The 20,046-nt window shown below is 37.8% G+C and overlaps 1 protein-coding gene across 1 annotated transcript in view; it reads right to left on the bottom strand.

Moving 5' to 3' along the window:
• The window catches only part of RNF144B (ring finger protein 144B), a 79,269-nt gene extending 73,943 nt beyond the window's left edge, over positions 1-5,326 (bottom strand). The window contains exon 1 of the mRNA XM_045551865.1: positions 5,026-5,326. The gene's annotated coding sequence lies outside the window, so the exon portion shown is untranslated. The remainder of the gene's footprint in view (positions 1-5,025) is intronic.
• Between the last annotated feature and the right edge of the window lie 14,720 nt (positions 5,327-20,046).

Genomic DNA, 20,046 nt, shown 5'->3' with positions numbered 1-20,046 from the left:
AATGGTGGCAGGAGCCAGAGGGGGCAATGCGTGTTGGTGGTGAGTGAGGCAAGGACCTATGGCAGACCTACTTCCTTACTGGACAGTGCTGGGGTTCTGCTCCCTGGTTGCATCTCTGACCAGCTCTCTGGTCATCTGGGGACAAGATGAACCAGGGCACAGCCCTAGGAGGTCAGACCTGAGCAAATGGAAACATAGGCAGCCTCGCTTGTAGTCAGAAAAGTGCAATTGTTCAAGTATATTTCATATCTGTTTAATCACTTTTTAAAAGAATAATGCTCAAGGCCACTGAGTACATACATGGTATCACACATAGAATCCTCTATCATTATTTGAAAAAATAAAATAGATTCGAAAATATTCCCTAGCATGAGCAAACGTAGGAAATATTTAGTTCTCAGATGCGAGTAAGTAAATATTCGCCTCCTCAGGCCCTGGGAGGTGGCGGTGCTGTAAAACATCGTTTATCACTGTGCCTTCCGTGATGGGAAAGGGGACGTCTGTTTTCTCCACTGTTTCCCAGATTCATTCAGAGGAAAACAAGGAATGAAAAAGCACTTCAGTCTACAAGTCCTTAGTTTTAACATCTTCATCTCAACAGTTTCTAAGATGGCAATAACTTTGTGACTTGGAGACTATTATCTTCTAAAAATGGAACTAATATGCAAATACTTCCCTAGTAACCTTTTTTGTGGGTAAAAAGAATAGACACTCCATCAGGAAGGAGGAGCATCTTCAATATTAGCAAGACTTGTTTTCTGAACTGCCTCTTTGCTGTTTGAAATTAGGTTATGAATAAAGTCCATTACAACTATCATAATTTTTTCCTACAAAATATATATTGGAGGAGATATGCTAACATGGCCAACAAGGTACATAACATTGTGATAACCTAACTCTAAACCCTATAGAGTACAGGGCATCTGGGATGTCATTTTAACATTTGCAAAATGCTGTTCCTTTTTCTAAAGAGCATATTTCTTTTTTCTTGCCTTCTTTCCATGTTCTCATTATATACTATAGGGTAAGGCTTAAGAGGTGGAAATGCATTCCCAGCTTTCCTAATAATACAAACTTACCAAAGAAGGTAGGAGTGAATATGAGAATAACAGCTCAAGGATTTTTGGCATTGCAACTTTACATCCATCATGGTTGCTCCCTCTTCAACAACACCACTGTGCCCTGCCCACTCCTTTTTAACTCAGTGGTTCCCCTGCCTCCCACAATTATTCACACAGCCCTGCAGAATATTTTTCTTCCCCCTGCCTGGCATAACAACAAAGCTCAGATGCAGGAAGAAATGCCACTCAAAGGCAGGTCAGACAATGATGTAATTAACAGATGAAGGAGAAGTGGTATTTCAGAGAGTTTCATAGAGCAAGAGACAGGCTGATTTCTTGGGTTAACACATTATCAGGAAACTACAGTCACTAAAGCATGAATATCTAAATCAAAAATTTTTCTCCAAATGAATAAAAGTATGTGTAAATATTACCCCCTCTTATGAAAGTTAAGAGCTTCATATTGAAATTTCAATTAGAAACAAATTTAAAATCAGTTTGGAAGAGGAATCTCCTCCACCCCATGCTAAGCAAGGTGCAGGGCGTGTATCTCTGTATATCTTTGCCAAATCAATTTCTTATAACAGGAATTCATAAGGCAGGAAACAAAGTCAACCCACAAAGACCCAAATTCTACACTTTAGGTGCTAGGTGATTAAACCCAGTCCCTTCTTGTAAAGGATAAACTAGTTGAGGTTGTCAACAGATGACTTCACATAATCATATACAAGAGAATTTGTGGGTTTATGGCTTCAGCCACAAGTCCAGCAAAGGGACAAATGTCAAGTTCTGTCTTTCCAAGAACGACAAAGAACAAGTTGACTAAGGGCTAGGACTCAAATTCATGACTTCAGAAGAATTAGAAACCAATGAGACATCATTTTCTAAGTATTTTCTTAATAGACACTACAAGCCTTGTGATCAGAAATATCTCCGGCTGTAAATAAGAGAAGTGTATTTCACTTAGGTTGTGTTTTCAATTCAAGAAAGGGATCCGATCATAAATGAGAAGTTTTTCATTCCATAAATCAGAAGTTTTTCATTGCATGTTGCAGAAGCATTGTCACTTTTATTTTCTTTAATGTATAGTTTTCCATTTTTTAATAAATACGACAGTATGATGCACTGGGTTTAGAAGTACTCATCGATCAAGTAAATAGCAAAGGCCAAAGTTAATAAAAGACCTCCCACATGCACCTAAAGGTGAAAAATAAATTAAAATATTTAAATAAACTTATGTGCTGTTACACCTCTCCAAATTATTTAGTGCTCAAGTGACATCAGGAAAACATGACCAAAAAAAAAAAAAATGATCAAGATAACAAACATCAAAGGAGTTTTCATACTCTGGTAAAACAACATGAATTAGGAATTACCACTCTAGTCCAAAGTCACTTCCAAGCTTATGAGAATTCCTTTAGGACAGAGACCATATCATATCTTTATATTGTCAGCAGCTAGCATAGCACCCAGCAAATAGTAGTCACCCAATAGTAGAGTGGATAACTTTTCTGATTGTACATGGAGGAGAGAAAATATTTAAGGCCTGGTTCTCATCTATATTCAATGCCGGCCATTCAAAAGCTGAAAATATGGATAATTTGTTGTATCTAGAGAGCGTCTATAAATTAAAGTAGGCATTCCTGAAAGAAATGTCTCAGTACTGAGGAGCAATGGCTGCAGATAGCTACTCTCTGAAGACCAAAGTGGAAAGCATGCCTTGTGTGGCAGCTTGGCCCCTTTCCCACATCCAAAATAATCAATTGCACAAAGTAGGCTTAGTCCCAAAACTGTTCGGACTTTGTTCCTCCACCAACATCTGGGTTCAGCATGATTTCTGACCTCTACCTCAAACTGGAGATTTCAAACACTAAGAACCTCCTCACTCAACAAGAAAGTAATGTCGTAAGTCAAGGCCAGGGGAGACACGGAAGCCAGGATTAGCAGAAACATTTCAGAGAAATGATTCTGACATACACATAAATGCTTCTACACATCTAAAATACTGAATTTTCAAGAAGGAAATTTAAATATACTTTCTCAGATTAAAAATATTCATACTGTTGAAGACAAAAATGTTTTCCAGGAAGCTAAATGGCCCTGCTAAGTAGATAATATAAGCTTTTTTTTTTTTCCTTTCTTTCTAGAGAGAGCATACTTTCTTTTCTGTAGAGTTTGGCTCCAAAAACCTGGTTCATAAATCTGAGACCCAAAAACCGATTATTTTAAAAAGACGTGTCTTAAGCTGACCTAGTTTGGAAGCCCCGGTGCCTTTAAATTGCCAATGAACTGAAACCATTCATGAGAATGGGGCTTTTGAATGCTGAGAATGTTCTTCGGAGCTCAGCACAAAGATATTTGGCATAGATGACTGTAAATATTTGTAAAACTCTGGGTAAATGGACAGTGTTTGACCACACTCAAACCTTACTTCCAGCACAGTAGTGTAGGAACGAGTTATCTAGGGTGATTGGTTTGGGGGTTTTTTGGTTGAGTTTTGTTGTTTGTTTTAAATAAAAAGCCAAGCAACTCAATTCTGCTACTTGACATCTTTTTCTCATTCACTATACATGTTTGCCTTGTATTTTTTCACTCATCAAAACAGTCAATTAGTCAGAGACTACTTTTGAAACAGAGGTGTTTTTCTTTTCTTTACCATTTTTCTAACTTAATGCCCACCCCAAAGAATAAAACACCAGTCAAAGGTGCACAAGGGCAGGGGCAGGAGTTGTGTGAAACCATGACCTTGGATTTCATAATACAATTATGTCCAAGTAGCTTTGTGGATCTGCTATAGAGTTTTCTTTTTCTCCCCCTCTCTCATCCTCAAGACAGTTTTAGAAATACTAAAGGGACTGCTACCAGGGTTAAGGACCAGGGTTAAGAAGGAAAGATAAAATAAGGAGAAGGAGGGACCCATAGAGAAATTAGATGTGAAAAGGACCAGAGATCAAGAGGTTCATCTCAGCGAAAGCTGTAGCAGCCAGTACTTTAATTAGCCAGAAACTCAGTTAAGACTGGCTGGGTTCCTTCTGCCTCTTACCCACACCCTAAAAACTGAGTCATCCCAAAATTCTTTTATTTTGTTTCTGGGCATAGACACCCCTAATCTGCTGCTTCAGAAATGTTAGGTACATTGTCCTTAATTCATACCTCTCAGTGTTCTAATAAACACCCAGAAATGCCAAATCAGAAGAACACTGATAATCCTATTAGGAGACCCAGAGCTAACGTTTTGATAAGATACATGTGGCAGAAAGCAACAAGAAAGTGACAGTCTGTAGTGGAAACCTGAATACAGAACATTTTCCCAGAGAGGGAAATTAACTGCTGAGCAATCTGCACCGGGAATGGACTTCCAGCAGAATCCCTGAAACTAATAAGAACAGCCAAAGGTGCCCTAGAACAGATAATCAAAAGATACCTTTTCACTCTTAAAACAGCAATTTTCAATTTCATTTCAACTTAAACTTGAGAATAGCCTTATAGAATCAGAGTTTCACTCTGTTTTATCAACAATTACCTGATGAAATAATCACTAATGTATGGCCGAGATTAATATGTTATTTATAGCTATGTGTGTCAACAGATCGCTATGCATTTCCAAATAACAAAAGGTTATTTGGCATAATCTGAGATTATGCCAATTTTTAGTCTCCCCTTAAGACGTAGGGATGTGCGGTCTAATCTTGAATTTTACAATACCTTCCACAGAGGCTATTTTATTAGAAACGAAGCTGCGTTCTCTTTACCTTGACAAAGGCATCTATTTTTAAAAGTTAACAGGTGTTTAAGGCATTAGGCACGAATTCAATTCTGTACGGTTTATAAGCACTGGAGGCAGAAAATAAAGCCCCCAAAATCACGGTGTCACAGTGAGTCTCCCGTCCTTTTCTCTTGCCTTAGTCCAACACCATTCCCGTCTTGCAGTGCCTGCAGCCTTGGAGAAGCTCGCTCCCCCTACCTGGCAGGAGACCTGCGCTCCCCGGGCCGCCGGGCGTCTCAGCAGCCTCCCTCGCGCGCACCGGGAACGAGGAGCCGTTTCATTCTCTCGCTCTTCCTCCGCGCTCTGCGGCTGACAGCTTCACACTTTGCAGGACTGCCACAGGACTCGCGCTCCCAGACCTATTGGTCGCGAGGAGGAGGAGTCCCCTATCCGCCTCCCCGCCGTGACTGGCAGCCGCGGTGCCCGGGAGCCTGGCGGCGCGAGCCCGGGGCGCAGCTCGCCAGCGGCAGCAGCAGCGCTTATTTACACAGGAAGCTCAGGCGCCGCACTTCCTACTTCCCATCTGGGTCACACTTCAGCTGCAGGTGATGGCCTTAGCCCTGTCCCAACTCGGCATCCAGTCCTCCCAGCGCCCGCTCGAAGTGTCGGGACCTCTCCCTCCTTCTCCTGGGACGGCTGCCTCAGGAATCCCGGGCAGCGTGTCCCGGCGGGACAGTTCAGCTCTTGGCCTTCAGTGCCCGCTGCCTCTCAGTCTGTGCATATCCTCTCGGGCCACCTTTCTTCTCACCCCTTCCCAGCGCTTCAGCTCTCTTTCTTTTACTTCTGACAGCTCAGACCTGACTTCCCACCTCCCCAGAAAACTGTCTTATAAAACACTTCCCATCAAAAAAACAGCTTGTTAATCTGATTTGTCCTTTTGCCTCTAATGACAAAATTAGAATGCAGGTGAATCAAATCAGGAACAGTCTTGTTTACCTCATGGAATATAGGCCCATGTTTACGAAACAATGATTTCCCTTGAAGTCCTTTGTAACTTAACCGGTTGTGCCCTCAATTAAAGAAAAGGTAACAAAATAATCCAGAAGCTGTGAGCTGCTGAGAAGTGCCTTCCTCACTGTAAAACCTTGGACACTTCATTTGTGTGATGTTTATAACTTCCCATACTCCGCGCCCCCCCCACCCCCCGCATGGGTCACAATCAGCAACCTAAATCTGTCCAATGTTGCAATTTAGAAATGTCACTACTCTGACACAGGAATCTTTCTGTGCTCACTTGTGTACCCTCTCTCTACTTTTGCAACCACTCTCAGGAATGTGCTTCCTAAAAGGAAGGGACTCGAAAGCCCTTTGTGAAAGGGATCTGTGCATGCCAGTGGAGTAGCAGCAGTAGGCACAGCTCCAAACGACACAAGCAAGCTGCTTCTCAGCTCTCCATGTTGAAGAAAACCTCTAGGTCAAAGCTAAGTGCCAAAGAACACAGTGTATCTGTGTGTGTGACTCTAGGACCAGCCCACTAGTGGGGAAGGAAGAGAAAAGATTAAGAGAGATAAGAGGGTAAGAGAACCCACACAGTAGGGAACCAAAGTAATATAATCAAAGGATATTTGAGCTTGAAAAATCCTTCTAGCGATTTTAGCCCAAACAACCTAATTTTAAAGATAAGGAAACTGATGTTCAGGGAGATTGAAGCGATTGGCCCAAACCAGACAGGGGCAGAGCTAGAGTGAGGACTAATCTATTATATGTTACATGAGAAAGGTGCATGTTAATGAAAACCACCCTGGAGTATGTATAACTTCAGATTTAGCAGTGGATTAGGTTCTAACATAATCTATCTCAAGGAATTTTCTTGGTATAGAAACCATTGTTGAGGGAAGGGAACTAGGAAAAATAAACAAAGCACCTTTGAAGTGGTTATTTATTAGTGTTGATGCATAACTTCAGAGGCTTACACCTCTGAAAGTTCAATACAGAGTCTACTTTTTAAATTACCAGTCAATTAAGCTATAATCTCTTGTTAACAGGACAAGGGAAGAAGTTGTTGCCAATATGAATAAAAATATAGGTTAAGCAATAATCATGCTGCCTGTTATCACAAATATTTTGTAAACTGAATAACCTCGCCACTGATTTTTTTCAACCATGCAAATTTTTTTTAAATTGCAGTTAAAATTTAATAACACTAAACATGTTGAATGCTATACTATTAAGCAAACAACTGTCACAGATCTGTGTAAGGAGTCTGTGGTGTGAATGAATGTTCATTACCTTGAGATCTCCTCCCAGACAAGCTGGTGCTAGGAAGATAGGTGCTAGGTGCTAGGAAGATAAAGAAAGTTAGATATGGTCTCTTTCCTCAAAGACCTCTCAATCCAGGGAAGGAGTCAGACAAGCAAATTAATTATCAGGGTACTGATAGTTGTCGGCTGTGGGATGAGGTGATGAGTGATATGTGATGAGCGAAATGACATGGTATGCCGTGGGAGCATGGAGAAGAATAATTTAATTAAAGGAAGGAGGTGATGAAAAGAATCAAAGGAGGCTTTCTCTGAGAAGGTGATTTAAATCTGAGTCTTCAAGTATACAAGTGGGGATGGTGAAGAAGGATGAACCAGGCAGAGCAAACAGCTAGCACAACAGCTTAGACATGAGACTTTAGGTGAAGCTTTTCGTAATTCAGAGCTGATGCATTCAGAATAAATGAATAAGGGCCTGAACTGATGCAGTGACAATTGACAGGCAAAGGAAGGAAACCAATGGAGAGAAATTTCAGAAATAGAACTGATGGGACTTGGTATTTGATTGGACGTGGGGGCTGAGAGAAAGAATAGCCCAGGTTGCTGACCCCACTAAGAGTGGCGATAAATGAAAAGCAGTGGTAAGGAAAATGATGATGATTCAATGTCAATGCTACAGAATCAGAGGTGCCTCTGGGGTATACTGAAGGAACTGTCTACTAGGCTATCAACAGAGAGCGATCCGAGGTGGGGAGCCATTTGGGAACTGCATCATTCAGGTGGTGGTCATGGATGAGGTTACCAAGAGCTAAGATCACCCACAAAAGGTAGATGCTGTAGAGGGAAGCCAAGGCTTTGGACATAGACAAACTCTACTACCCACTCATTATGTAACCTTAAGCAAGTTATTTAACAGACTCAAAACTCAGTTTTCTCATCTAGAAAATAGGAATGATGATAGATATTCATCTCATAGGTTGTTGTGAGGGTAAATGAGAGGTTCATAAGGTAGCTAGTACAGTGTCTGACAGACAGAAATGCCTGCCCTATACAAGTCTTGGGAGAGTGGGGCAGTGAATATAACCTCCTGGAAATGTGCAGTGCACAACTTGCTCCATGGTACACTATGGTCCTGGCCTGATACACAATAGGAACTCAGTGTTATTCATCTAACAAGAGAAGAGAAAAGAAAGCGGCAAAAAAGAGAACCCAAAGGAATAACAGTATATAAAGGCTAGGTAAAAGAGGAGATTCCTCAAATAAGCCTAAGAAGGAATTGCTTCCTTTAGACTACAAAAACAAATGTACCATTTGATAGCCCAGACTGAGGCATAAAATCCAGACGCTACAATCTATAAAAATGTTTTTTAGCATTCTAAGCAATGATATAATATTACAAATTGTTCACCAGAAATTATAATCATTTGAACTTCATTATAATACAGAATCATTTTCTAATCTGAATTCCAGGACTTCCTAAAGAAAAAGAATACAAAATCTTGACATTAATGGTAAACAACACAAATTGTGTTAGTTAATAATATACCTGAAGTCATATAAGAGCAAAATCAAAATAAATCCAAAATATGTGGTTTTCCCTGCATGTGAGGCAAAAAAATAAATATAATTACTAGATTTTCTATATGTGTAAGATACTGAAATAATATACATCGTACTATGTAATATATAATATATAACAGGTACATATTATAAAATACATTATAGTCCTACATAAGAAAAGAATCAACAAGTAGGATTTCTTCTTTGGAAAATTATTCTCTTTAGTTAATATAAAGAAAAATCAAGATTTGTTTTTGAAATTACTCTTCTATTCGACCTTAGTACATGGGTTGGTAACACACACCTTAGACTTGACATCTTAATCATATCTTGTCATTAAAACATAAATTTTTTTCAATAATGGTTTGTTCAGTTTCAATAAATCAGAACACAAGTATTGGGAAAACAGCTTCTGCAATATGTTCGATTCCCTCTCCATGGGAACAGAGATAAGGCAAAGGTCATGGTGTTCTGCCACTGACAGTTTGGTCATTTTTCACTTCCAAACAGCTACTACAATTTCATTTGCATTTTTGTTGCATCCAGTTGGACTCATCTTAGCCATTCTTTCAACATTTATTGAATGCATTGCATATAGAACTAAGAGTAAGACACAATACAAAATAAGGCTAAGAATGTTACAAAATAACAGAAACTATGCCAGAGATACATTCAGCGTGGCATGGGAATCAAAGAACTGACATCAAACTACACGGAAAGCCAAAACATGACCCAAAGACATCATCCAGTTACTAGGGGCTTGATAACAAAGGTATCACAAAGTTTCACAAAGCCTGAGACACGTCATTTGGGCTCTATTTCATATGTAAAAGAGGCATCTCAACACCTTACAAAGCAAGTTGAAACCAACTGGAACCCAACAGGAAAAACCAGAATAATCTCAAACTGCCATGGCCATTATGTCACACAAGAGCCTATAATGACTCAGGATGGAGACTTGAATGAGAGAGCAAGACTCCAGAGGTCTCAGTTGCCCACGACTTAACATCCTATATAACACCACTAGCAACCTTTGATTAAGGGCCAATGAGAAAACGGAGTCTAGCACCCTGGTTCAACACCTAACTCTGTCTAGAAAAAAATGACTTCACATTAGCCCTGAATTAAGATTCTCCATAAGAAAGTCAGATAATAAATTCTCAAGAATCTTATGTTTGCAAGGCTTGTATTAATCCTTCTACTGTTGCCATCTACTCATCCTCTGTCCATTTTGCTTTAGAATAGCTTAGAATTTTCCTATCAATACATAAGAGCTCTTTGTAAATTCCTGCATAAGACAATCAATGGGGAGAAAAAAAATCTCCAGACAATGTTCCCAAAGTTGTCATGCCAGCCAAAGTACTAACCGGTTTATAGGAAATGAAGCATTCAGTTACTGTGCATCCACATCCAACATGGAAAAAAAGGACTCCCCTGAATCAAAAGTGAAAATATTTCTTGGCTTAACAGATGGGGAACTTCATTCTTAAAATTAAGACTCCACCCTACAGAGACCAAATGACTCACAGAGAGGAATATTATAGATGTTAAGTTTCCAGTGGGGCTTTATTTTGAAAAATACCTTAAAAAACGTAAGTGTTCTCTATGACATAGATGGCGGATTCCCTTCTTTTCCCACCTTCTCCTTCTTCCCCTCCATCTGCTCCCTCTTCCCACAAGACAGTGAATCACCAAGTCCCCAGTAAAACCAGGAGCCAGATGGAGCTAGCAACTACTACCATCTACAACAGATCAAAGAAACAAAAGTGAAGACCTGGAACGCACGCTGGGTGAAGTATGGGGAGGATCAGAGAGCAGCTGGATGGGGAAATGCAGGTACCTCCAGTGTGCGGGAGCCTGTCGTGGACCCTACATGAGAAAAATATCTCCCACACTGGCAAAGTCTATTTCCCTTCCACATTTACCACTGGTTACCTGAAGTCTTCCACCTCCTCCTCAGATTGTCTCGAGAGGGTTGACTGTTGTTTCAATAACCTCCCCTCAGCACATGCCACAGGATGATCCTCAGGGAGCACCCCCGGGAGCTTAGCTCTTGTAGCAACAACCAGGCAACCACATTGCTTGCATCTCCAACAAAATGGAATCTCAGAGAGGGCCTTCTTACACAACACCATTCCTTCAGCAGCTCCTTCTCATTCCCCCAGAGAGGGATCGCATGCAGATTAAATACAGGATGACTGGTTCAAATAGGCAATCCTTGCAGTCATGTTACATGTCTTTGCAAAGCACCTTTTACCATGGGCCTCACAATAACTTTTAAACTCATATTACGCCCAACCAACAGAACTATACTAATCTCATAAAGTCACTATGTCACTTGTTGGAAGTAATTATCTTGGAAATCAACAATGCATAGGCCCTTCCTTCCTCCTCTAATCCAGCTCTCTGTAATCGTCAACTGTGGCACTTACGAAGCACTCTATTTGTTCACATATGTCTGTCTCCCCAGTAGTCTGTGAGAAGAATGTCATCTTTTTCTGTTTTTTTTTTTTTTTTTTTTACTTTCCACTCACATCAGGCTTTCTCTAACCCCTATACAAAAGTTAATAGCCTGGAATGTTCTAAACATTTTTCTCTGTGCCCTTTAATCATACCCATGTGTGGTGCACACACACACACGCCACACACACATACACCATCTATCTTAGCTCTGTCAATCATCTACTCATTCTTTGTCCATTTTGCTTTCAAATAGCTTATATTTTTCCTGTCAACTAATAAGAGCTCTTTGTAAATTATAGTGGTTAGCACTATTGCTGCAATACTCGTGTAAGTGACAAATACTTTTTCCAGACATCCAGACAGGTGTTGTCTATTGATTTATTTTAAATTACTATTTCCATCTAATGGTTTTTGATTGCACATATCTGGTATGTCTTCCTTTTCTTATATAGCATCTGGGGTTTCCATCTTAAGGTTTCCCAAGCTTTAGATTGTACATGTGTGTTTTCCTAGATTTTCCTATGAAATGGTTACTGTTTTGTTTTTAAAAATTTATCTCTAATCCATTAATGGATTGTCTTCATATCATTTAGGATGAGTCCTGCTACATTTTAACCAGAGAACTATCTATGCCAGAATAATTTATTAAGTAACCCATGATTTTTCCACTGAATTGGACTGCAACATGTATCAAATATTATCTGTATTCTGAATTATCTATTCTGAAGTATCTTTTCTGAAGCATCTATTTTTGAATCTATTGTCTATTGTCTATTGCTAGGCCAATACCATCTTGATTATAGTGACTTCATGGTGTTCTTATTTTTCATACTTTTCTTGAATATAATAGGGCATTTCTTTAACAATATAAAACTTTATGGTCATTTTATGCAATTTTTGAAAACCCAAGTTGCTATTTGTCAACTGCAAGAATGTCATATATTTTGTATATTTTTATGATTTTATCTATTATATAAGGGAAAAATTACCCCCACTTCTTAGTATTTATCAGTAAAATAAAGAAGAGATGCCAATTTATACATTTATCTTGCATCCAGCCATTTCCCAAAACATTTTATTAATTCCACTAGAAATTAATAAACCACTAGAGTGGTTTTCTTTAATTTAGTTTCATATTTGGTGGTGTGTACACAATCATATCAGCAACAACAAAAAAAGATTTTTATCTTTTCTTTTCCAGTAAATATTATCAACACTTCTTGTTGCATTTGCTAGAACACAAAAAATAATGATAAATTAAAATGCTAATCATAGGCACTCATCTAGATCCTTATTTAATTGGTTTTAGTATTTCACCATTCATAATGAAGTTTGTTTTTCACAGATGTCTTTATGAATTTAAGTAGTTTCCTTCTATCCCTCCTTAAGAGTTTTATTGGGAATAGTACTGAACTTTATCAAATGGCTTTTCAGCAACTATTGATATGATCATATGTTACTCATCTTTTAAAGTTTTGATTTAAGGGATTAAATTTCTAGATTTCCTGATATTAAACCAAATTTACATTCCTAAAATAATACCTTCTTGATCATATTGTATTTTCTTATCCTGGTATTAAATGTATGCTGGCTTCATAAAGTGAATTGGGGGGATACTTATCTCTTTCTAAGATCTGGAAGAGGTTAAATAACACTGTAATTAACTGACTTTTAAAGATAGACCATAAATTTCTCATTCAAACCAGGACATTTCAAAAATGAAATAAAATGCTCATAAATACTGAAAATGATAGAATTTTTAAAATATACATTAATGTTCAAAATAACTGGTTTTATTATATTGGTGGGCTGAGAAGATAGTTCAATTCAAAAATTATCTTCAAAAATAAAACTTTTTAAAAACTTTTTATACTGATTTATCTTAATATTAAAAATATAACAAGGTAAAGTATTCTTGGCGAATCTTCAAGTACTTTATCACTGATACTGAGCCACAGCTATTTTTATAAAGAACGTTATATTTTCAATATAATATTTTTCATTTTTAAGAAAGTACTCCTACAATCTATTTCAAAGGCACATTTCATAGTTACTATAACAAATCTAAAAGTGGTACCACCTTCAATTAACTCTTTTCTAAGATACTCTTTCTTCAGTGCTCCAGTACCTAGCAAATTCAGAGAAAATTCTACTAAATGGAGTATATTCTTAATTTTCCTACTTTTATATTGAAATACAGTTGACCCCTGCACAATACAGGTTTGAATTGCATGGGTCCACTTATACGCAGATTTTCTTCCGCCTCTTCTACCTCTGAGACAGCAAGACCAACCCCTCCTCAATATGAAGATGACAAGGATGAAGACCTTTGTAATGATCCACTTAATGAATAGTAAACATACCATCTCTCTTCCTTATGATATTATGATTTTCTTAACATTTTCTTTTCTCTAGCTTACAATATAAAAATACAGTATATAACACATTAACATATAAAATATATGTTGATCAACTGTTTCTGTTATCAGTAATGCTTCCAGTCAACAGTAGAACATTATAATAGTAGTTAAGTTTTGGGGAAGTCAAAAGTTATACATGGATTTTCATCTGCATAGGGTGGGGTTGGCGTCCCTAACCTCCACATTGTTTAAGTGTCAACTGTATATAAATATTTAAGCCACAGTATTTTCAAAGATACTGTATTTTTTAGAAAAATTGCACAAACAAAACCCATCAAATTGCCTATTTAGGATTCTTTTGGTTATTTCACCAAATTTAGATACCTTGAAATCATAGGCCTTCTAAAATTCAGCCTATTTGGAATTCTGGTAGAAAATATAAATCTATCCGATTAAAAACGGCAGTTCTACCAAAAGATTCTTCCTACAAGTGCAGTATTCCAAGTGCAACTACATAATTTTGAAATTAAATCCTGTATACAGTCTGTGTTTGGAGTTCTTATCTTTTAATTTGCTCAGGTTTGCATTTGTAAGGATAAATTCTAATACCTTCCTCTTTGAAAGGCTTGTTTTCCATAACTGCAACTTGTAAAATGTCAAAAGCTGAACATTTTGCCTGCTTATTATGATTACAAATTTCCAACTTATTTCAAACAAAATACAACCAAAATTTAGAGGACTCCTTTGCAGGGCGAATACCTCAATACTATCAATACTATCAATAGGCACTGATTGGCAAGTTCTTCAAAGACTCAAAACATTTCTAAAATCTGATTGCAAAGAGAGAAAACACATACTGCATAAAGGATTTTTTTATATTCAAATCAGCTTCATCACAAAAATTTTGTAGTTCAATATGTACTGTATATAGAAAAATACAGTATTTGTCAATTTTGGCAACTATTTCTATTGTAGTTTTTTTAAAAGAAATAATGAGTTATATATGTAAATTTCTGTTCCATGGATTTCTTTCTTTACTAATTCCATTGCTTATATTCTGACATTGTGCCTACCAAAATCCTTACAGGCATTTTCGCTGAAAAATAAATCATTTTTACCTGTTACCTGGGTCTGGATGTGAAAGTAGGGATTGACTGCAAAGGGACAACAGATAAAGTTGGGGGAGGGACAGAAGTGCTCTAAAGCTGGATGGTAGTGATGGTTATACACCTGTATAAACTATCAAAGTGTACGCTTAACATGGGTGAAATTTCTAATATGTAAATTTTGCCCCAATTAAGTTGTTAAAAAGATTTTATTTTTGATGACAAACTTTTTAACTAAATTTACAATGGAATTCACAATGATATTAAACATTTAAACTTCAGTAGGATGATTTTTCTAAAAGCCTTACTTGGATTCCATAAATTAGATGAAAATAAGCCATTTAGGTAATAAATTTAATGGAATTTTTATTTGAAGCTTCTGGTAATAATAATATAAAACTAGCATAACTGTGTGCAAATTCCTCTTCTGCTAATGGAACCAACCACATTAACAGCTATCACTTCACTTTGCACATATACATAAGAAAACTTAAAATTGGAAACTGGTAAAATAGATGTAGAAGCATCATTTGATCTAAATGAAAAGTCATGCTTCCCAGAATAAAATGTAATGACACCTCCTGTGGCTACATGTGTTAAATCATTGTCTTTGGGCAAAGTATTCCTAAAACAGTCACAAACATTTGAAGTAGATATTGATGCTGTTTCAGTAGATTTGTAAATTACACATCCATGGGCAACCTCCTTGAGAAACAGGAATTTGACACTGAATTTTTCATTAAATTTGCACCTTTTAGCTCTTTTTATACCAAAAGAGATTATTCCAAAATAAATTTTAAATTTGTTAAACAGTAAATAAATAGCCGTAGATTTACACCATACCAAAAAATGGCAAAAACCATTCAGACTTCACACACTTCCAATTGATATCACCAAGGATCAGCCTGGACACTCCCAGCTTTTTGCAGGTCCCAGTGGGGGCCATGGCACAACTGACTGGTGCATCAGGTAGCTGATGGAGCATTGAGTACTTCCACCATCATTTAGACTGGCATGAGTTACCTGTCCTTAGCTACCAACGTAGGAACATATTTCATTTTATCAGCAAGCACCTTGCATGCTGTTCTTTAAAGGGAGGTGTCAGTTAACTTGCACTTTGAAAGAACTGAGGGAAAAAGTAGGGCTATACTAATCATCTTTCAAATTTAAGCACAAGTAAAAAACACTCTTCACAACACAAGCATCTTATACACTATTAGACGTGACCACAGTAAAACCTGACATGTATGATGGAGGACCACCATCCCATCTTATTTCAATGCACTGTTAAATAATACTACTTCTTTTTTTTTTTTTTTTTTGAGACAGAGTCTCGCTCTGTTGCCCGGGCTAGAGTGCCGTGGCATCAGCCTAGCTCACAGCAACCTCAAACTCCTGGGCTCAAGTGATCCTCCTGCCTCAGCCTCCCGAGTAGCTGGGACTACAGGCATGCGCCACCATGCCCGGCTAATTTTTCTGTATATATTTTTAGCTGTCCATATAATTTCTTTCTATTTTTAGTAGAGACAGGGTCTCACTCTTGCTCAGGCTGGTCTCAAACTCCTGAGCTCGAGCGATCCACCCACCTCGGCCTCCCAGAGGGCTAGGATTACAGGCGTGAGCCACCGCACCCGGCCCAATACTACTTCTTTAAAAATAAAAAACCCAGATCAAATGTCAAACCAGACATAAGAGGCTAGGACTCCTATATATAATTAATCTGTTTGAATTTGCTACTTTGAATCAATTTTGGTCATTTATATTTTGCTTATAAATTATCCATTTCTTCCATATTTTCAAATTTGTTTCCGTAGAGTTTTACACCTACTCTTCATATATAATTCTTATAATTATTTCCATCTCTCCTGCATTTGTGATTGTGTCTGTTCCCTCATTCCTAATCTTGTATATTTTTACTCTTTCTCCAGTGTTTTGTCTTATTGTAACCCTTCTACTTTTTTCCTATTCCACTAATTCTGATCTTTAACTTTGTCAGTTCCTCTTACTAGTTTGTGTGTGTTTCTGTGTATTTGGTTTTGGGAGGTTTTTTTGAGGGGGGCAGGTGTTTTTCTGGTCTTTTCTTCATGAACAAAACAGATACTTACTGTTATATATTTTCCTCTGAGTATTGGTTTTGGGTAAATGCTATGCCCTAAAGATTTGGGTGTAAAGTATACTTTTTTAATTGCTCTCTAAAAAAATCTATCATTTTTGTTTGATTTTCTCTTTGATCTGGGGTTTGACCAGGAAAGCATTTCTTAACTTTCAAGTAGATATTTTTTGGTCTTATGTTTAGTATTGATTTCTAATTTAATTGGATTATGATGAGGGAATGTCACGTATAAAATCTCTACTTTTTGTATTTGTTACAGTGTTACTTTATTTTGGCCAAGTAGGTTAATAATTTGATTTTTCTAGTCATTGGGGTTTGAAAAACTACACAATGCTCCCTGAAATGTCTTGCAGCGATGTGACCAGGTAACCTGCCCTGATCCCCTAAAACATTAAATCACAATAACAATTGCTCATGTTTCATCGTCCTATTGCAAAATCCATTCTAACTTGCAAATCTGGAACCATTACATCTCTAGGTATAAAACAAGGCAATTAATTATTTTTAATAGTCAGATGATTGTATCACCTTGGAATTTAATCAAAACAAACCAAAGGCATGCAATACTCCTGAATTGTGCACAGCAAAAACCTGCTTTAAGTTTTGTTTTTCCAACCTGGCATCTCAATTCCTCTACAGCATTAGTAACTCACGCAGACCTGTTGCCCACCCACAATTCCAAGAGAAAACCAATTGTCTCTCAAGTCAAGAAGGAGTCAGCATGATTCACAGAATCCTTGAGGTGAAAGGGACCAGAACAATTTTAAATAAAAGTACTGCCAAGGCCAGGCGCAGTGGCTCATGCCTGTAATCCTAGCACTCTGGGAGGCCGAGGCGGGTGGATCGCTCGAGGTCAGGAGTTCGAGACCAGCCTGAGCGAGACCCTGTCTCTACTAAAAATAGAAAGAAATTATATGGACAACTAAAAATATATATATAGAAAAAATTAGCCAGGCATGGTGGTGCATGCCTGTAGTCCCAGCTACTCGGGAGGCTGAGGCAGGAGGATCGCTTGAGCCCAGGAGTTTGAGGTTGCTGTGAGCTAGGCTGACGCCATGGCACTCACTCTAGCCCAGGCAACAAAGTGAGACTCTGTCTCAAAAAAAAAAAAAAAAGTACCGCCAAAATGTGTAGTCCCACCAAGGCTTGAAGATTCTGTACTCAAATCAGATCAACCTCAGGGATACAAGACTCACAAAATGAGCATATCTGAGAAAGGAAATCTTGTTTAAAATCACCAAGGAAATTCCAAACTTTTACAAAAGAATCAGCAGATATTTCAGCAAGGGCACACTTGGAGGCAGGATGTTGTTTCTTCTGAAAGTTCATGATGATAAAGTGGAAGCTTCCTCAGCTCTGGGGAGTTTGAGACAGAAACAGATTATATTACTGAGTGAGAACCTACTGTGTGCCAGGTAGGGTACTTGGTACTACGTATCCTGCGTAACTTCTCTCTTTGAATCTTCACAAAAATAGTCATTATCTTATCTACTTACAAAATGTTTGTAAGTGTCACATTTATAAATGGGTAGTAACTGATATACCAGGAAAGCCTCATGAAAATGTAGTTTCAGCTATAAAGTTATCCCACAATATATGACATTCAATATTTAATCATTTAGGGTTAAACTGAGACTCTAGTATTTTTACCTCTGGCTCAGAAAGAATCACCTTAAAACTTCTAAGATTTCAGTTTGAGATTTCAGTCAACATCTCTTTCAAACACAGATTGATATGCCCATCCATCTAATTTGAAGTAACTGTTACACAATTAATTAAATACTCAAGCTCTTCTAATCAAATGACCTCTTGAAATCTATTCCCACACCTGGCTTTTGTAACTAGAGGTAATTATGGATAATAACCTAAATGATTTTTTTTAATTGGCACAAAATTCAAACATACAACCTGCCTTTCATTTTAGATTCATCCTCTTTTCATCCTTTTTCACTTTGCATCTAAATTCCAGCCATACTAAACTATTTCTAAGTACTCCAAATTACTCATTCACAAACTCCTCTGATTCTCCGTTTGCCGGGGGCATTCTTCCCAACCTTTTTCACCTAACTAATAGCTCCTCATCCCACAAAATATCACTTAAGGCATATCTTTTCTGGGATACCTCTCCCACCTACCTTTCCCCTTCCCCATAAAGTTAGCTACCCTCTCTGGGCTTCCTCTCTTAGTACAATGCTCCACCATCATTTTCCCACTCAACAAACATTAATTAAGTTCCTGTTATCTACCAGGATCTTTATTAGGTTCTGGGAAAACAAAGATAAATAAACATAAGACTTCAAGTGGTATAGAAAAAGACAGGTTAGGCATGTTAACCAGTCAGAGCAGTGCCAAGATCCAGGAAGGCAGGCAGTGTTTTGAGCCCAACCCTGCAGGACCTGGGCAACTTAATAGGTAGAAGTATGGGAAGTCAACAGGGAGGAGGAGGAAGAAGGACATTCTAGGCAAAACGAACTGCATGATCAAAGTCAGAGAGATGGATAAAAGGTAAGATTTGCTGATGGCAGAAAACAAATTTCTCCAGCCAAGGCACTCAATTTTTAAAAAACTTTAAAACTACTCATTTATAAACTTTTTTAGGCTATAATAAAGGGTAATCATGGAAAGTCAATCCCAATTTTATTCCTTATTGTTTATTAATTTCCAGTACTTTCTTAAACCCAAAAGGCTCACAGGATATGTTAACACCACATAAGTTTTATCAAAAGACAAAATAAGGGTTTTATAACTCCTCTGAAAAGCGCTGTGAATACAGATAAATAGTTCAGTCATGTAAGACATCAACATAGTAAACTAAGAAATGGTGACATGAAGAGAAGACTCATTCACCTCCCCATATAAGGGTGAGAACAAATCAAGACAAATAATAGAAACTTTGGTGTGAAGTTCTCAGATTATTCTGTTGGTATTACAGGGCCCTTGTCAAGTATCTGTCCTCCTTTCATGTGACCTAAGGCACACACACAGGCTGAAGCTCTCCTCCTCCGTGCTTATGTTGAAAATAAACAATCCAAAAGATTAGTCTTTTTTGGTGGAAGTAATCCATGAGCTGACCGACGGAGACGAAACTTTTGAGAGTGAACAATGTTATTACATAGTGTTACTTAATCCTTAAAAAAAATTCCAATCTTTTCAACCTGCAATTTTTACACATATGTCTATAAGACCTTGGACAGCACATATGTTGCAGTACATACCTATGGCTGTCAAAACTGGAGACAGATAAGCAAGCAGAAATCAGATATCATCATCCTCAAAAGACCACTGTACACGTGGGTAGCTGCCTGCCCAGTTCATGCCAATTGTTTCAGTTCAACCGTTCAAATTGCTTGTGATGTTCCTGACATACATCAGCTTACATCTCTTACCAGAAAGCATGATGGCAATAAATACCCCTAAAT

Source organism: Lemur catta, chromosome 5, assembly GCF_020740605.2.
Source record: "Lemur catta isolate mLemCat1 chromosome 5, mLemCat1.pri, whole genome shotgun sequence".
NCBI lineage: Eukaryota > Metazoa > Chordata > Mammalia > Primates > Lemuridae > Lemur > Lemur catta.
This window is presented reverse-complemented; position numbering and strand designations above follow the sequence as displayed.